The sequence below is a fragment of the Microcebus murinus genome, unplaced genomic scaffold, assembly GCF_040939455.1.
Source record: "Microcebus murinus isolate Inina unplaced genomic scaffold, M.murinus_Inina_mat1.0 scaf015_hap2_Mmur4.0, whole genome shotgun sequence".
Taxonomy (NCBI): Eukaryota; Metazoa; Chordata; class Mammalia; order Primates; family Cheirogaleidae; genus Microcebus; species Microcebus murinus.
Genome location: NW_027438961.1, coordinates 464,491 through 482,682, shown reverse-complemented (window position 1 = coordinate 482,682; position 18,192 = coordinate 464,491). Strand labels below are relative to the sequence as shown.

The following is an 18,192-nucleotide window of genomic DNA, read 5'->3' as shown; positions in this document are numbered from 1 at the left end:
TTTTTTTTTTTTTTTTTTTTTTTTTTTTTGCCTGTTGCTCTGTCCCCTTGCCGGGAGCGCGGCGGGGCGGCGGTCCGGCGGATCACCCCCACCCTCAGCGCCCGCCGCGGTGCCTGCCGCCCCAGCCCGCACCGTGGGGCCTCCTCTTGTCCCAAGCCGGGACACCGCCGCCACGGGGCAGCATGCGTGCCATCTGGACTGTCCGGTCTCAGTCCAAAGGTCTGGTCTGTGGGAAACGACACGCTGGAGGAAACCTGGAGAGTCTGAGAGGGGAGGGAGTTCCGGAAGGATTCCAGGATGTCACTTTGAGCGAGTATGTGACCAGAACTCGTCCCGTTGCTTTTGGGGTTCTATGGGCTACACGTAGGAATCTCTGGTGGTGGCACTGGAGGTTGGGGGATCCGGAGTCACACCCAGACCTGCTCGACAGGCCTCCTTTTACTTTTCTTTTCGGATTCATGTTCTTAGAAAGTGTCTCTTATCTCTATGATTGCATTTTCTTTTCTCTCTCCTTTCTAGCAGATGATGGGAGTACAAGTATTGAGGTGACATGTGTTGCCCGTGCCCCCCTCCCCCCTGTCTCCTTATTTATTTCTCATTCTCTCCCAGCGTATTGTGGGGGTACCAATGTTCAGGTCGGGTGCATTGCTCTTTCCCCGCCTCCCCCCTCGGGTCAGAGCTTCAAGTGCGCCCATCCCCCAGTGGGTGCGCACCCACCCCCTCCCTAATGGATGTGTATGCCCACCCCCTCCCCACGCCCGCCCGACACCCACCCGATGAAGGTGATTCCTCGCTGTCCACTTAGGTGTCCATCCGTTCCTACCAATTTGCCGGTGAGCGCGCGCACGTGGTGCTCGTGTGTCCGTTCTTGGGACACCTGGCCTACTGGAACGGGTTCCAGCTCTGGCCAGGAGAACACGAGAGGCGCCCCCTCACCGCTGCTCCTCACAGCCGAATGGCACTCCGTGGTGTCCACGCGCCACATGTTACTAATGCACTCCTGGATGGATGGGCACTCGGGTCGCTTCCACATCTTTGCGATTGTGAATTGTGCCCTAACTGTCACCCTACCCCTTACCCAGCCCGTCTCCTCTGCCCCTGCCTGACGCGCTCCTCCCCCGCCAGGCCCGTCACTGTCCTCGGCCCCTGCCCCTGCCTGACCGGCCCCTTCCCGCCCCGGCCCGTCACCGTCACCGTCCTCTGCCCCTGCCTGACAGGCTCCTCTCCGCCCGGCCCACCACCTGGGCCACTGCCTGACTCGCTCCTCCCCGGCCAGGCCCGTCACTGTCCTGGGCCCCCGCCTGACCGGCTCCTTCCCGCCCGGCCTGTCACCGTCCTCGGCCCCTGCCTGACACGCTCCTCCCCGCCCGTCACCGTCCTCGGCCCCTGCCTGACCGGCTCCTCCGTCGCCTGGGCCTTCCAGGGGCTTGGTGTGGACGCTGCTTCCAGGAAGCCCTCCAGGAACCCGGCAGCAGGGCGGCCGCAGCAGTCTGGCGCAGGCATCGCTAAGTCGCCTGCCGGGGACGGGGACGTGCCCCGCTGTGCCGCGGGGGCCCAGCCTGGTGTCTTCCCTGAGGCCCTGGGGCTGCCGCTCCCCGCAAGGGGAGAGCCTCGGAGGTGGGGACCGCCTCCTGATGGGGACGTCCACGCAGCTCTCCACGTCGGATTCCGGGGCTCTCTGTCCTGCCTGAAGGCCCAGCTGGCCTGCGGGTCCTTAGAGTGGCAGGAACATCCTCAAACTGATATTGCGAGTCCGGGGGTTGTCTGCACTTTTGTGCTGGGCACCCCAGGGAGGCCCAGGGGCTGGCTGGACAACGCGGTCTGCTCGGGTGCTTTGGAGGAGCAACCGATGCCCTTTGGACTTTGGTAGCAGCGTCTCAGGTGTCTCTGAGCCCTGCGCCATGTCGGGGAGGAGGCGGGAGGGGCCGCGACCTGCAGTCGTGTTCCCGGGGTGGCACGGCATGTGGCTTCTTCCACAGGCTGCTTGGCCTGGGCTCCCTGCACCTGGGCCTTTGGGGGACTGGCCCTGTGCTTGCCAACGCTTCCTGCAGGGACCCGGAGCTGGGAGGTGGCATCTCCCAGCCCTGGGCCGGGCAGAGCCCCAGCGGGCCATGCCCACAACCTCTCTCAGCACGGGTCCCCCAGAAGGCTCCTTTGGGACCAGGATTCTCCTGCGGGTGACTTCTTAAAGTCTGGCCCCTGGATGGAGGGGCACCGGGAGCAGAGGAGCCGGAAGCGGAAGGGGGTGCCCATGCGAGGGGACATTTTCAGGCCAAGTACCAGCTTCAGCCTGATCCTCCTGGGAACCCCGGGGTGTACGTCACACCTCCTGGTTGTCCCGCTCTGAGACAAGGAGCCGGGCTTCGCATTCCCACAGCAGCCAGTCGTGGGCTGAGGACACCTGGGGCCTTGGGAACTCCCTGGCTTCTCTTTGGATTACCATTTGGAGCTGCTTGGGAATCGTGCCGCCACACACACCCGAGTGCAGGTGTCTTCTGCACAGACTGCGGGCCTCGCGCTTCTGAATGCCACTGGCTCGCCACCCACCCACGGGTGAACCTGGTCAGGGTGCTTTCTCTAAGGAGCCGACTCTGATCCGGGCGGGCTACCGGTGTCTCTGTTTGCTCGTTTCTTTCTTCCATGTCGGGAAAGTCTGCCTTACTGGGTGTGGAAATCTCCTATGCCTTTCCTCGCCTATTCTGTCAGCTTTAAAATTCTCTTTCAGTTGCCACCCTCACAGATGGATTAGGAAACTCTTTCCGGTGCACTCATTAGTGAAATGACCTCAAGGAAGCTCGAATCCAATATCTAATCGCCGGCTTTTAGCAAGTCCACACCCGAGGGTGGTTGGGGTCCAATCCAGCCCCGGGCCAGGCCCAGGCCCCTTGGACTGGGCCACAGGAGGACACGGAGCAGGGTCCCGGCCCCCACGGGAGCGGTGCCGGCAGTTCTCCAAGGGCTTGGGGGTTTTCCAGAGGTAGGAGATGGAGGGGACTGATTTCTTCAGCGCCCCCCAAACCACCCCGCCCCACCCCAGCCATGGGACACATCCCGAGAGACGCCCCTACACTCGCTCCCCTCCCCCATGCGCTGTGCCCCAGCCCTGGCCCTGGGGAATAGGCGGCAGCCCACCCACAGGGCGGGGGCGCAGCTGACAGGGGTTGTGCGGGAGGGCGGCCCCTGGCTGGGGTCAAAGGGTGAGCGCGCGTGCGCAGTCAGCGGCGGCGCGCTGGGGGTGGGGGCGGGTAGGTGAAGGAGGCGAGGTGAGGAGAGGAGGGGGGCTGGAAGGTCTCCACCTTGGCGGGTCCAGCCGTGGAGGCGCATCGTGTCTGTGTGTGTGTGTTTGTGTGTGTGTGTGTGTGTGTGTGTGTGTGTGTGTGTGTGTGTGTGTAGACAGCCCCCACCCCACCCCGCCCCGCCCCGTCCCTCACCTCAGTCCTCCGGAGTCCGCCCGACCGGGCCGGCCAACTGCACAGGCCCGGCGCGGGTCAGCGCTATCGCGGGGAAGCGCGGTGAGGCTGGCCTCTTGAGCGGGGCAGGGGCGCCCTCCGCGGTCTAGGGCCACACCACCCCGAACGCGCCCCATCTCGTCTGATCTCCGAAGCTAAGCAGCGTCGGGCCTGGTTAGTACTTGGATGGGAGACCGCCTGGGAATCCCGGGTGTCCTAGGCTTTTTTTTTTTTTTTTTTTTTTTTTTTTTTGCCTGTTGCTCTGTCCCCTTGCCGGGAGCGCGGCGGGGCGGCGGTCCGGCGGATCACCCCCACCCTCAGCGCCCGCCGCGGTGCCTGCCGCCCCAGCCCGCACCGTGGGGCCTCCTCTTGTCCCAAGCCGGGACACCGCCGCCACGGGGCAGCATGCGTGCCATCTGGACTGTCCGGTCTCAGTCCAAAGGTCTGGTCTGTGGGAAACGACACGCTGGAGGAAACCTGGAGAGTCTGAGAGGGGAGGGAGTTCCGGAAGGATTCCAGGATGTCACTTTGAGCGAGTATGTGACCAGAACTCGTCCCGTTGCTTTTGGGGTTCTATGGGCTACACGTAGGAATCTCTGGTGGTGGCACTGGAGGTTGGGGGATCCGGAGTCACACCCAGACCTGCTCGACAGGCCTCCTTTTACTTTTCTTTTCGGATTCATGTTCTTAGAAAGTGTCTCTTATCTCTATGATTGCATTTTCTTTTCTCTCTCCTTTCTAGCAGATGATGGGAGTACAAGTATTGAGGTGACATGTGTTGCCCGTGCCCCCCTCCCCCCTGTCTCCTTATTTATTTCTCATTCTCCCCCAGCGTATTGTGGGGGTACCAATGTTCAGGTCGGGTGCATTGCTCTTTCCCCGCCTCCCCCCTCGGGTCAGAGCTTCAAGTGCGCCCATCCCCCAGTCGGTGCGCACCCACCCCCTCCCTAATGGATGTGTATGCCCACCCCCTCCCCACGCCCGCCCGACACCCACCCGATGAAGGTGATTCCTCGCTGTCCACTTAGGTGTCCATCCGTTCCTACCAATTTGCCGGTGAGCGCGCGCACGTGGTGCTCGTGTGTCCGTTCTTGGGACACCTGGCCTACTGGAACGGGTTCCAGCTCTGGCCAGGAGAACACGAGAGGCGCCCCCTCACCGCTGCTCCTCACAGCCGAATGGCACTCCGTGGTGTCCACGCGCCACATGTTACTAATGCACTCCTGGATGGATGGGCACTCGGGTCGCTTCCACATCTTTGCGATTGTGAATTGTGCCCTAACTGTCACCCTACCCCTTACCCAGCCCGTCTCCTCTGCCCCTGCCTGACGCGCTCCTCCCCCGCCAGGCCCGTCACTGTCCTCGGCCCCTGCCCCTGCCTGACCGGCCCCTTCCCGCCCCGGCCCGTCACCGTCACCGTCCTCTGCCCCTGCCTGACAGGCTCCTCTCCGCCCGGCCCACCACCTGGGCCACTGCCTGACTCGCTCCTCCCCGGCCAGGCCCGTCACTGTCCTGGGCCCCCGCCTGACCGGCTCCTTCCCGCCCGGCCTGTCACCGTCCTCGGCCCCTGCCTGACACGCTCCTCCCCGCCCGTCACCGTCCTCGGCCCCTGCCTGACCGGCTCCTCCGTCGCCTGGGCCTTCCAGGGGCTTGGTGTGGACGCTGCTTCCAGGAAGCCCTCCAGGAACCCGGCAGCAGGGCGGCCGCAGCAGTCTGGCGCAGGCATCGCTAAGTCGCCTGCCGGGGACGGGGACGTGCCCCGCTGTGCCGCGGGGGCCCAGCCTGGTGTCTTCCCTGAGGCCCTGGGGCTGCCGGGACCGCCTCCTGATGGGGACGTCCACGCAGCTCTCCACGTCGGATTCCGGGGCTCTCTGTCCTGCCTGAAGGCCCAGCTGGCCTGCGGGTCCTTAGAGTGGCAGGAACATCCTCAAACTGATATTGCGAGTCCGGGGGTTGTCTGCACTTTTGTGCTGGGCACCCCAGGGAGGCCCAGGGGCTGGCTGGACAACGCGGTCTGCTCGGGTGCTTTGGAGGAGCAACCGATGCCCTTTGGACTTTGGTAGCAGCGTCTCAGGTGTCTCTGAGCCCTGCGCCATGTCGGGGAGGAGGCGGGAGGGGCCGCGACCTGCAGTCGTGTTCCCGGGGTGGCACGGCATGTGGCTTCTTCCACAGGCTGCTTGGCCTGGGCTCCCTGCACCTGGGCCTTTGGGGGACTGGCCCTGTGCTTGCCAACGCTTCCTGCAGGGACCCGGAGCTGGGAGGTGGCATCTCCCAGCCCTGGGCCGGGCAGAGCCCCAGCGGGCCATGCCCACAACCTCTCTCAGCACGGGTCCCCCAGAAGGCTCCTTTGGGACCAGGATTCTCCTGCGGGTGACTTCTTAAAGTCTGGCCCCTGGATGGAGGGGCACCGGGAGCAGAGGAGCCGGAAGCGGAAGGGGGTGCCCATGCGAGGGGACATTTTCAGGCCAAGTACCAGCTTCAGCCTGATCCTCCTGGGAACCCCGGGGTGTACGTCACACCTCCTGGTTGTCCCGCTCTGAGACAAGGAGCCGGGCTTCGCATTCCCACAGCAGCCAGTCGTGGGCTGAGGACACCTGGGGCCTTGGGAACTCCCTGGCTTCTCTTTGGATTACCATTTGGAGCTGCTTGGGAATCGTGCCGCCACACACACCCGAGTGCAGGTGTCTTCCGCACAGACTGCGGGCCTCGCGCTTCTGAATGCCACTGGCTCGCCACCCACCCACGGGTGAACCTGGTCAGGGTGCTTTCTCTAAGGAGCCGACTCTGATCCGGGCGGGCTACCGGTGTCTCTGTTTGCTCGTTTCTTTCTTCCATTTCGGGAAAGTCTGCCTTACTGGGTGTGGAAATCTCCTATGCCTTTCCTCGCCTATTCTGTCAGCTTTAAAATTCTCTTTCAGTTGCCACCCTCACAGATGGATTAGGAAACTCTTTCCGGTGCACTCATTAGTGAAATGACCTCAAGGAAGCTCGAATCCAATATCTAATCGCCGGCTTTTAGCAAGTCCACACCCGAGGGTGGTTGGGGTCCAATCCAGCCCCGGGCCAGGCCCAGGCCCCTTGGACTGGGCCACAGGAGGACACGGAGCAGGGTCCCGGCCCCCACGGGAGCGGTGCCGGCAGTTCTCCAAGGGCTTGGGGGTTTTCCAGAGGTAGGAGATGGAGGGGACTGATTTCTTCAGCGCCCCCCAAACCACCCCGCCCCACCCCAGCCATGGGACACATCCCGAGAGACGCCCCTACACTCGCTCCCCTCCCCCATGCGCTGTGCCCCAGCCCTGGCCCTGGGGAATAGGCGGCAGCCCACCCACAGGGCGGGGGCGCAGCTGACAGGGGTTGTGCGGGAGGGCGGCCCCTGGCTGGGGTCAAAGGGTGAGCGCGCGTGCGCAGTCAGCGGCGGCGCGCTGGGGGTGGGGGCGGGTAGGTGAAGGAGGCGAGGTGAGGAGAGGAGGGGGGCTGGAAGGTCTCCACCTTGGCGGGTCCAGCCGTGGAGGCGCATCGTGTCTGTGTGTGTGTGTTTGTGTGTGTGTGTGTGTGTGTGTGTGTGTGTGTGTGTGTGTGTAGACAGCCCCCACCCCACCCCGCCCCGCCCCGTCCCTCACCTCAGTCCTCCGGAGTCCGCCCGACCGGGCCGGCCAACTGCACAGGCCCGGCGCGGGTCAGCGCTATCGCGGGGAAGCGCGGTGAGGCTGGCCTCTTGAGCGGGGCAGGGGCGCCCTCCGCGGTCTAGGGCCACACCACCCCGAACGCGCCCCATCTCGTCTGATCTCCGAAGCTAAGCAGCGTCGGGCCTGGTTAGTACTTGGATGGGAGACCGCCTGGGAATCCCGGGTGTCCTAGGCTTTTTTTTTTTTTTTTTTTTTTTTTTTTTGCCTGTTGCTCTGTCCCCTTGCCGGGAGCGCGGCGGGGCGGCGGTCCGGCGGATCACCCCCACCCTCAGCGCCCGCCGCGGTGCCTGCCGCCCCAGCCCGCACCGTGGGGCCTCCTCTTGTCCCAAGCCGGGACACCGCCGCCACGGGGCAGCATGCGTGCCATCTGGACTGTCCGGTCTCAGTCCAAAGGTCTGGTCTGTGGGAAACGACACGCTGGAGGAAACCTGGAGAGTCTGAGAGGGGAGGGAGTTCCGGAAGGATTCCAGGATGTCACTTTGAGCGAGTATGTGACCAGAACTCGTCCCGTTGCTTTTGGGGTTCTATGGGCTACACGTAGGAATCTCTGGTGGTGGCACTGGAGGTTGGGGGATCCGGAGTCACACCCAGACCTGCTCGACAGGCCTCCTTTTACTTTTCTTTTCGGATTCATGTTCTTAGAAAGTGTCTCTTATCTCTATGATTGCATTTTCTTTTCTCTCTCCTTTCTAGCAGATGATGGGAGTACAAGTATTGAGGTGACATGTGTTGCCCGTGCCCCCCTCCCCCCTGTCTCCTTATTTATTTCTCATTCTCTCCCAGCGTATTGTGGGGGTACCAATGTTCAGGTCGGGTGCATTGCTCTTTCCCCGCCTCCCCCCTCGGGTCAGAGCTTCAAGTGCGCCCATCCCCCAGTGGGTGCGCACCCACCCCCTCCCTAATGGATGTGTATGCCCACCCCCTCCCCACGCCCGCCCGACACCCACCCGATGAAGGTGATTCCTCGCTGTCCACTTAGGTGTCCATCCGTTCCTACCAATTTGCCGGTGAGCGCGCGCACGTGGTGCTCGTGTGTCCGTTCTTGGGACACCTGGCCTACTGGAACGGGTTCCAGCTCTGGCCAGGAGAACACGAGAGGCGCCCCCTCACCGCTGCTCCTCACAGCCGAATGGCACTCCGTGGTGTCCACGCGCCACATGTTACTAATGCACTCCTGGATGGATGGGCACTCGGGTCGCTTCCACATCTTTGCGATTGTGAATTGTGCCCTAACTGTCACCCTACCCCTTACCCAGCCCGTCTCCTCTGCCCCTGCCTGACGCGCTCCTCCCCCGCCAGGCCCGTCACTGTCCTCGGCCCCTGCCCCTGCCTGACCGGCCCCTTCCCGCCCCGGCCCGTCACCGTCACCGTCCTCTGCCCCTGCCTGACAGGCTCCTCTCCGCCCGGCCCACCACCTGGGCCACTGCCTGACTCGCTCCTCCCCGGCCAGGCCCGTCACTGTCCTGGGCCCCCGCCTGACCGGCTCCTTCCCGCCCGGCCTGTCACCGTCCTCGGCCCCTGCCTGACACGCTCCTCCCCGCCCGTCACCGTCCTCGGCCCCTGCCTGACCGGCTCCTCCGTCGCCTGGGCCTTCCAGGGGCTTGGTGTGGACGCTGCTTCCAGGAAGCCCTCCAGGAACCCGGCAGCAGGGCGGCCGCAGCAGTCTGGCGCAGGCATCGCTAAGTCGCCTGCCGGGGACGGGGACGTGCCCCGCTGTGCCGCGGGGGCCCAGCCTGGTGTCTTCCCTGAGGCCCTGGGGCTGCCGCTCCCCGCAAGGGGAGAGCCTCGGAGGTGGGGACCGCCTCCTGATGGGGACGTCCACGCAGCTCTCCACGTCGGATTCCGGGGCTCTCTGTCCTGCCTGAAGGCCCAGCTGGCCTGCGGGTCCTTAGAGTGGCAGGAACATCCTCAAACTGATATTGCGAGTCCGGGGGTTGTCTGCACTTTTGTGCTGGGCACCCCAGGGAGGCCCAGGGGCTGGCTGGACAACGCGGTCTGCTCGGGTGCTTTGGAGGAGCAACCGATGCCCTTTGGACTTTGGTAGCAGCGTCTCAGGTGTCTCTGAGCCCTGCGCCATGTCGGGGAGGAGGCGGGAGGGGCCGCGACCTGCAGTCGTGTTCCCGGGGTGGCACGGCATGTGGCTTCTTCCACAGGCTGCTTGGCCTGGGCTCCCTGCACCTGGGCCTTTGGGGGACTGGCCCTGTGCTTGCCAACGCTTCCTGCAGGGACCCGGAGCTGGGAGGTGGCATCTCCCAGCCCTGGGCCGGGCAGAGCCCCAGCGGGCCATGCCCACAACCTCTCTCAGCACGGGTCCCCCAGAAGGCTCCTTTGGGACCAGGATTCTCCTGCGGGTGACTTCTTAAAGTCTGGCCCCTGGATGGAGGGGCACCGGGAGCAGAGGAGCCGGAAGCGGAAGGGGGTGCCCATGCGAGGGGACATTTTCAGGCCAAGTACCAGCTTCAGCCTGATCCTCCTGGGAACCCCGGGGTGTACGTCACACCTCCTGGTTGTCCCGCTCTGAGACAAGGAGCCGGGCTTCGCATTCCCACAGCAGCCAGTCGTGGGCTGAGGACACCTGGGGCCTTGGGAACTCCCTGGCTTCTCTTTGGATTACCATTTGGAGCTGCTTGGGAATCGTGCCGCCACACACACCCGAGTGCAGGTGTCTTCTGCACAGACTGCGGGCCTCGCGCTTCTGAATGCCACTGGCTCGCCACCCACCCACGGGTGAACCTGGTCAGGGTGCTTTCTCTAAGGAGCCGACTCTGATCCGGGCGGGCTACCGGTGTCTCTGTTTGCTCGTTTCTTTCTTCCATGTCGGGAAAGTCTGCCTTACTGGGTGTGGAAATCTCCTATGCCTTTCCTCGCCTATTCTGTCAGCTTTAAAATTCTCTTTCAGTTGCCACCCTCACAGATGGATTAGGAAACTCTTTCCGGTGCACTCATTAGTGAAATGACCTCAAGGAAGCTCGAATCCAATATCTAATCGCCGGCTTTTAGCAAGTCCACACCCGAGGGTGGTTGGGGTCCAATCCAGCCCCGGGCCAGGCCCAGGCCCCTTGGACTGGGCCACAGGAGGACACGGAGCAGGGTCCCGGCCCCCACGGGAGCGGTGCCGGCAGTTCTCCAAGGGCTTGGGGGTTTTCCAGAGGTAGGAGATGGAGGGGACTGATTTCTTCAGCGCCCCCCAAACCACCCCGCCCCACCCCAGCCATGGGACACATCCCGAGAGACGCCCCTACACTCGCTCCCCTCCCCCATGCGCTGTGCCCCAGCCCTGGCCCTGGGGAATAGGCGGCAGCCCACCCACAGGGCGGGGGCGCAGCTGACAGGGGTTGTGCGGGAGGGCGGCCCCTGGCTGGGGTCAAAGGGTGAGCGCGCGTGCGCAGTCAGCGGCGGCGCGCTGGGGGTGGGGGCGGGTAGGTGAAGGAGGCGAGGTGAGGAGAGGAGGGGGGCTGGAAGGTCTCCACCTTGGCGGGTCCAGCCGTGGAGGCGCATCGTGTCTGTGTGTGTGTGTTTGTGTGTGTGTGTGTGTGTGTGTGTGTGTGTGTGTGTAGACAGCCCCCACCCCACCCCGCCCCGCCCCGTCCCTCACCTCAGTCCTCCGGAGTCCGCCCGACCGGGCCGGCCAACTGCACAGGCCCGGCGCGGGTCAGCGCTATCGCGGGGAAGCGCGGTGAGGCTGGCCTCTTGAGCGGGGCAGGGGCGCCCTCCGCGGTCTAGGGCCACACCACCCCGAACGCGCCCCATCTCGTCTGATCTCCGAAGCTAAGCAGCGTCGGGCCTGGTTAGTACTTGGATGGGAGACCGCCTGGGAATCCCGGGTGTCCTAGGCTTTTTTTTTTTTTTTTTTTTTTTTTTTTTTGCCTGTTGCTCTGTCCCCTTGCCGGGAGCGCGGCGGGGCGGCGGTCCGGCGGATCACCCCCACCCTCAGCGCCCGCCGCGGTGCCTGCCGCCCCAGCCCGCACCGTGGGGCCTCCTCTTGTCCCAAGCCGGGACACCGCCGCCACGGGGCAGCATGCGTGCCATCTGGACTGTCCGGTCTCAGTCCAAAGGTCTGGTCTGTGGGAAACGACACGCTGGAGGAAACCTGGAGAGTCTGAGAGGGGAGGGAGTTCCGGAAGGATTCCAGGATGTCACTTTGAGCGAGTATGTGACCAGAACTCGTCCCGTTGCTTTTGGGGTTCTATGGGCTACACGTAGGAATCTCTGGTGGTGGCACTGGAGGTTGGGGGATCCGGAGTCACACCCAGACCTGCTCGACAGGCCTCCTTTTACTTTTCTTTTCGGATTCATGTTCTTAGAAAGTGTCTCTTATCTCTATGATTGCATTTTCTTTTCTCTCTCCTTTCTAGCAGATGATGGGAGTACAAGTATTGAGGTGACATGTGTTGCCCGTGCCCCCCTCCCCCCTGTCTCCTTATTTATTTCTCATTCTCTCCCAGCGTATTGTGGGGGTACCAATGTTCAGGTCGGGTGCATTGCTCTTTCCCCGCCTCCCCCCTCGGGTCAGAGCTTCAAGTGCGCCCATCCCCCAGTCGGTGCGCACCCACCCCCTCCCTAATGGATGTGTATGCCCACCCCCTCCCCACGCCCGCCCGACACCCACCCGATGAAGGTGATTCCTCGCTGTCCACTTAGGTGTCCATCCGTTCCTACCAATTTGCCGGTGAGCGCGCGCACGTGGTGCTCGTGTGTCCGTTCTTGGGACACCTGGCCTACTGGAACGGGTTCCAGCTCTGGCCAGGAGAACACGAGAGGCGCCCCCTCACCGCTGCTCCTCACAGCCGAATGGCACTCCGTGGTGTCCACGCGCCACATGTTACTAATGCACTCCTGGATGGATGGGCACTCGGGTCGCTTCCACATCTTTGCGATTGTGAATTGTGCCCTAACTGTCACCCTACCCCTTACCCAGCCCGTCTCCTCTGCCCCTGCCTGACGCGCTCCTCCCCCGCCAGGCCCGTCACTGTCCTCGGCCCCTGCCCCTGCCTGACCGGCCCCTTCCCGCCCCGGCCCGTCACCGTCACCGTCCTCTGCCCCTGCCTGACAGGCTCCTCTCCGCCCGGCCCACCACCTGGGCCACTGCCTGACTCGCTCCTCCCCGGCCAGGCCCGTCACTGTCCTGGGCCCCCGCCTGACCGGCTCCTTCCCGCCCGGCCTGTCACCGTCCTCGGCCCCTGCCTGACACGCTCCTCCCCGCCCGTCACCGTCCTCGGCCCCTGCCTGACCGGCTCCTCCGTCGCCTGGGCCTTCCAGGGGCTTGGTGTGGACGCTGCTTCCAGGAAGCCCTCCAGGAACCCGGCAGCAGGGCGGCCGCAGCAGTCTGGCGCAGGCATCGCTAAGTCGCCTGCCGGGGACGGGGACGTGCCCCGCTGTGCCGCGGGGGCCCAGCCTGGTGTCTTCCCTGAGGCCCTGGGGCTGCCGCTCCCCGCAAGGGGAGAGCCTCGGAGGTGGGGACCGCCTCCTGATGGGGACGTCCACGCAGCTCTCCACGTCGGATTCCGGGGCTCTCTGTCCTGCCTGAAGGCCCAGCTGGCCTGCGGGTCCTTAGAGTGGCAGGAACATCCTCAAACTGATATTGCGAGTCCGGGGGTTGTCTGCACTTTTGTGCTGGGCACCCCAGGGAGGCCCAGGGGCTGGCTGGACAACGCGGTCTGCTCGGGTGCTTTGGAGGAGCAACCGATGCCCTTTGGACTTTGGTAGCAGCGTCTCAGGTGTCTCTGAGCCCTGCGCCATGTCGGGGAGGAGGCGGGAGGGGCCGCGACCTGCAGTCGTGTTCCCGGGGTGGCACGGCATGTGGCTTCTTCCACAGGCTGCTTGGCCTGGGCTCCCTGCACCTGGGCCTTTGGGGGACTGGCCCTGTGCTTGCCAACGCTTCCTGCAGGGACCCGGAGCTGGGAGGTGGCATCTCCCAGCCCTGGGCCGGGCAGAGCCCCAGCGGGCCATGCCCACAACCTCTCTCAGCACGGGTCCCCCAGAAGGCTCCTTTGGGACCAGGATTCTCCTGCGGGTGACTTCTTAAAGTCTGGCCCCTGGATGGAGGGGCACCGGGAGCAGAGGAGCCGGAAGCGGAAGGGGGTGCCCATGCGAGGGGACATTTTCAGGCCAAGTACCAGCTTCAGCCTGATCCTCCTGGGAACCCCGGGGTGTACGTCACACCTCCTGGTTGTCCCGCTCTGAGACAAGGAGCCGGGCTTCGCATTCCCACAGCAGCCAGTCGTGGGCTGAGGACACCTGGGGCCTTGGGAACTCCCTGGCTTCTCTTTGGATTACCATTTGGAGCTGCTTGGGAATCGTGCCGCCACACACACCCGAGTGCAGGTGTCTTCTGCACAGACTGCGGGCCTCGCGCTTCTGAATGCCACTGGCTCGCCACCCACCCACGGGTGAACCTGGTCAGGGTGCTTTCTCTAAGGAGCCGACTCTGATCCGGGCGGGCTACCGGTGTCTCTGTTTGCTCGTTTCTTTCTTCCATTTCGGGAAAGTCTGCCTTACTGGGTGTGGAAATCTCCTATGCCTTTCCTCGCCTATTCTGTCAGCTTTAAAATTCTCTTTCAGTTGCCACCCTCACAGATGGATTAGGAAACTCTTTCCGGTGCACTCATTAGTGAAATGACCTCAAGGAAGCTCGAATCCAATATCTAATCGCCGGCTTTTAGCAAGTCCACACCCGAGGGTGGTTGGGGTCCAATCCAGCCCCGGGCCAGGCCCAGGCCCCTTGGACTGGGCCACAGGAGGACACGGAGCAGGGTCCCGGCCCCCACGGGAGCGGTGCCGGCAGTTCTCCAAGGGCTTGGGGGTTTTCCAGAGGTAGGAGATGGAGGGGACTGATTTCTTCAGCGCCCCCCAAACCACCCCGCCCCACCCCAGCCATGGGACACATCCCGAGAGACGCCCCTACACTCGCTCCCCTCCCCCATGCGCTGTGCCCCAGCCCTGGCCCTGGGGAATAGGCGGCAGCCCACCCACAGGGCGGGGGCGCAGCTGACAGGGGTTGTGCGGGAGGGCGGCCCCTGGCTGGGGTCAAAGGGTGAGCGCGCGTGCGCAGTCAGCGGCGGCGCGCTGGGGGTGGGGGCGGGTAGGTGAAGGAGGCGAGGTGAGGAGAGGAGGGGGGCTGGAAGGTCTCCACCTTGGCGGGTCCAGCCGTGGAGGCGCATCGTGTCTGTGTGTGTGTGTTTGTGTGTGTGTGTGTGTGTGTGTGTGTGTGTGTGTGTGTGTGTGTAGACAGCCCCCACCCCACCCCGCCCCGCCCCGTCCCTCACCTCAGTCCTCCGGAGTCCGCCCGACCGGGCCGGCCAACTGCACAGGCCCGGCGCGGGTCAGCGCTATCGCGGGGAAGCGCGGTGAGGCTGGCCTCTTGAGCGGGGCAGGGGCGCCCTCCGCGGTCTAGGGCCACACCACCCCGAACGCGCCCCATCTCGTCTGATCTCCGAAGCTAAGCAGCGTCGGGCCTGGTTAGTACTTGGATGGGAGACCGCCTGGGAATCCCGGGTGTCCTAGGCTTTTTTTTTTTTTTTTTTTTTTTTTTTTTTGCCTGTTGCTCTGTCCCCTTGCCGGGAGCGCGGCGGGGCGGCGGTCCGGCGGATCACCCCCACCCTCAGCGCCCGCCGCGGTGCCTGCCGCCCCAGCCCGCACCGTGGGGCCTCCTCTTGTCCCAAGCCGGGACACCGCCGCCACGGGGCAGCATGCGTGCCATCTGGACTGTCCGGTCTCAGTCCAAAGGTCTGGTCTGTGGGAAACGACACGCTGGAGGAAACCTGGAGAGTCTGAGAGGGGAGGGAGTTCCGGAAGGATTCCAGGATGTCACTTTGAGCGAGTATGTGACCAGAACTCGTCCCGTTGCTTTTGGGGTTCTATGGGCTACACGTAGGAATCTCTGGTGGTGGCACTGGAGGTTGGGGGATCCGGAGTCACACCCAGACCTGCTCGACAGGCCTCCTTTTACTTTTCTTTTCGGATTCATGTTCTTAGAAAGTGTCTCTTATCTCTATGATTGCATTTTCTTTTCTCTCTCCTTTCTAGCAGATGATGGGAGTACAAGTATTGAGGTGACATGTGTTGCCCGTGCCCCCCTCCCCCCTGTCTCCTTATTTATTTCTCATTCTCTCCCAGCGTATTGTGGGGGTACCAATGTTCAGGTCGGGTGCATTGCTCTTTCCCCGCCTCCCCCCTCGGGTCAGAGCTTCAAGTGCGCCCATCCCCCAGTGGGTGCGCACCCACCCCCTCCCTAATGGATGTGTATGCCCACCCCCTCCCCACGCCCGCCCGACACCCACCCGATGAAGGTGATTCCTCGCTGTCCACTTAGGTGTCCATCCGTTCCTACCAATTTGCCGGTGAGCGCGCGCACGTGGTGCTCGTGTGTCCGTTCTTGGGACACCTGGCCTACTGGAACGGGTTCCAGCTCTGGCCAGGAGAACACGAGAGGCGCCCCCTCACCGCTGCTCCTCACAGCCGAATGGCACTCCGTGGTGTCCACGCGCCACATGTTACTAATGCACTCCTGGATGGATGGGCACTCGGGTCGCTTCCACATCTTTGCGATTGTGAATTGTGCCCTAACTGTCACCCTACCCCTTACCCAGCCCGTCTCCTCTGCCCCTGCCTGACGCGCTCCTCCCCCGCCAGGCCCGTCACTGTCCTCGGCCCCTGCCCCTGCCTGACCGGCCCCTTCCCGCCCCGGCCCGTCACCGTCACCGTCCTCTGCCCCTGCCTGACAGGCTCCTCTCCGCCCGGCCCACCACCTGGGCCACTGCCTGACTCGCTCCTCCCCGGCCAGGCCCGTCACTGTCCTGGGCCCCCGCCTGACCGGCTCCTTCCCGCCCGGCCTGTCACCGTCCTCGGCCCCTGCCTGACACGCTCCTCCCCGCCCGTCACCGTCCTCGGCCCCTGCCTGACCGGCTCCTCCGTCGCCTGGGCCTTCCAGGGGCTTGGTGTGGACGCTGCTTCCAGGAAGCCCTCCAGGAACCCGGCAGCAGGGCGGCCGCAGCAGTCTGGCGCAGGCATCGCTAAGTCGCCTGCCGGGGACGGGGACGTGCCCCGCTGTGCCGCGGGGGCCCAGCCTGGTGTCTTCCCTGAGGCCCTGGGGCTGCCGCTCCCCGCAAGGGGAGAGCCTCGGAGGTGGGGACCGCCTCCTGATGGGGACGTCCACGCAGCTCTCCACGTCGGATTCCGGGGCTCTCTGTCCTGCCTGAAGGCCCAGCTGGCCTGCGGGTCCTTAGAGTGGCAGGAACATCCTCAAACTGATATTGCGAGTCCGGGGGTTGTCTGCACTTTTGTGCTGGGCACCCCAGGGAGGCCCAGGGGCTGGCTGGACAACGCGGTCTGCTCGGGTGCTTTGGAGGAGCAACCGATGCCCTTTGGACTTTGGTAGCAGCGTCTCAGGTGTCTCTGAGCCCTGCGCCATGTCGGGGAGGAGGCGGGAGGGGCCGCGACCTGCAGTCGTGTTCCCGGGGTGGCACGGCATGTGGCTTCTTCCACAGGCTGCTTGGCCTGGGCTCCCTGCACCTGGGCCTTTGGGGGACTGGCCCTGTGCTTGCCAACGCTTCCTGCAGGGACCCGGAGCTGGGAGGTGGCATCTCCCAGCCCTGGGCCGGGCAGAGCCCCAGCGGGCCATGCCCACAACCTCTCTCAGCACGGGTCCCCCAGAAGGCTCCTTTGGGACCAGGATTCTCCTGCGGGTGACTTCTTAAAGTCTGGCCCCTGGATGGAGGGGCACCGGGAGCAGAGGAGCCGGAAGCGGAAGGGGGTGCCCATGCGAGGGGACATTTTCAGGCCAAGTACCAGCTTCAGCCTGATCCTCCTGGGAACCCCGGGGTGTACGTCACACCTCCTGGTTGTCCCGCTCTGAGACAAGGAGCCGGGCTTCGCATTCCCACAGCAGCCAGTCGTGGGCTGAGGACACCTGGGGCCTTGGGAACTCCCTGGCTTCTCTTTGGATTACCATTTGGAGCTGCTTGGGAATCGTGCCGCCACACACACCCGAGTGCAGGTGTCTTCTGCACAGACTGCGGGCCTCGCGCTTCTGAATGCCACTGGCTCGCCACCCACCCACGGGTGAACCTGGTCAGGGTGCTTTCTCTAAGGAGCCGACTCTGATCCGGGCGGGCTACCGGTGTCTCTGTTTGCTCGTTTCTTTCTTCCATTTCGGGAAAGTCTGCCTTACTGGGTGTGGAAATCTCCTATGCCTTTCCTCGCCTATTCTGTCAGCTTTAAAATTCTCTTTCAGTTGCCACCCTCACAGATGGATTAGGAAACTCTTTCCGGTGCACTCATTAGTGAAATGACCTCAAGGAAGCTCGAATCCAATATCTAATCGCCGGCTTTTAGCAAGTCCACACCCGAGGGTGGTTGGGGTCCAATCCAGCCCCGGGCCAGGCCCAGGCCCCTTGGACTGGGCCACAGGAGGACACGGAGCAGGGTCCCGGCCCCCACGGGAGCGGTGCCGGCAGTTCTCCAAGGGCTTGGGGGTTTTCCAGAGGTAGGAGATGGAGGGGACTGATTTCTTCAGCGCCCCCCAAACCACCCCGCCCCACCCCAGCCATGGGACACATCCCGAGAGACGCCCCTACACTCGCTCCCCTCCCCCATGCGCTGTGCCCCAGCCCTGGCCCTGGGGAATAGGCGGCAGCCCACCCACAGGGCGGGGGCGCAGCTGACAGGGGTTGTGCGGGAGGGCGGCCCCTGGCTGGGGTCAAAGGGTGAGCGCGCGTGCGCAGTCAGCGGCGGCGCGCTGGGGGTGGGGGCGGGTAGGTGAAGGAGGCGAGGTGAGGAGAGGAGGGGGGCTGGAAGGTCTCCACCTTGGCGGGTCCAGCCGTGGAGGCGCATCGTGTCTGTGTGTGTGTGTTTGTGTGTGTGTGTGTGTGTGTGTGTGTGTGTGTGTGTGTGTGTGTAGACAGCCCCCACCCCACCCCGCCCCGCCCCGTCCCTCACCTCAGTCCTCCGGAGTCCGCCCGACCGGGCCGGCCAACTGCACAGGCCCGGCGCGGGTCAGCGCTATCGCGGGGAAGCGCGGTGAGGCTGGCCTCTTGAGCGGGGCAGGGGCGCCCTCCGCG

General features: G+C 64.3%; 4 pseudogenes; all 4 read left to right on the top strand.

Moving 5' to 3' along the window:
* Positions 1 to 3,553: 3,553 nt before the first annotated feature.
* On the top strand, positions 3,554 to 3,672 carry LOC142867398 (uncharacterized; annotated as a pseudogene).
* Positions 3,673 to 7,191: 3,519 nt separating this feature from the next.
* Positions 7,192 to 7,310, top strand: LOC142867397 (uncharacterized; annotated as a pseudogene).
* Positions 7,311 to 10,852: 3,542 nt separating this feature from the next.
* On the top strand, positions 10,853 to 10,971 carry LOC142867396 (uncharacterized; annotated as a pseudogene).
* Positions 10,972 to 14,522: 3,551 nt separating this feature from the next.
* Positions 14,523 to 14,641, top strand: LOC142867395 (uncharacterized; annotated as a pseudogene).
* Positions 14,642 to 18,192: the final 3,551 nt, after the last annotated feature.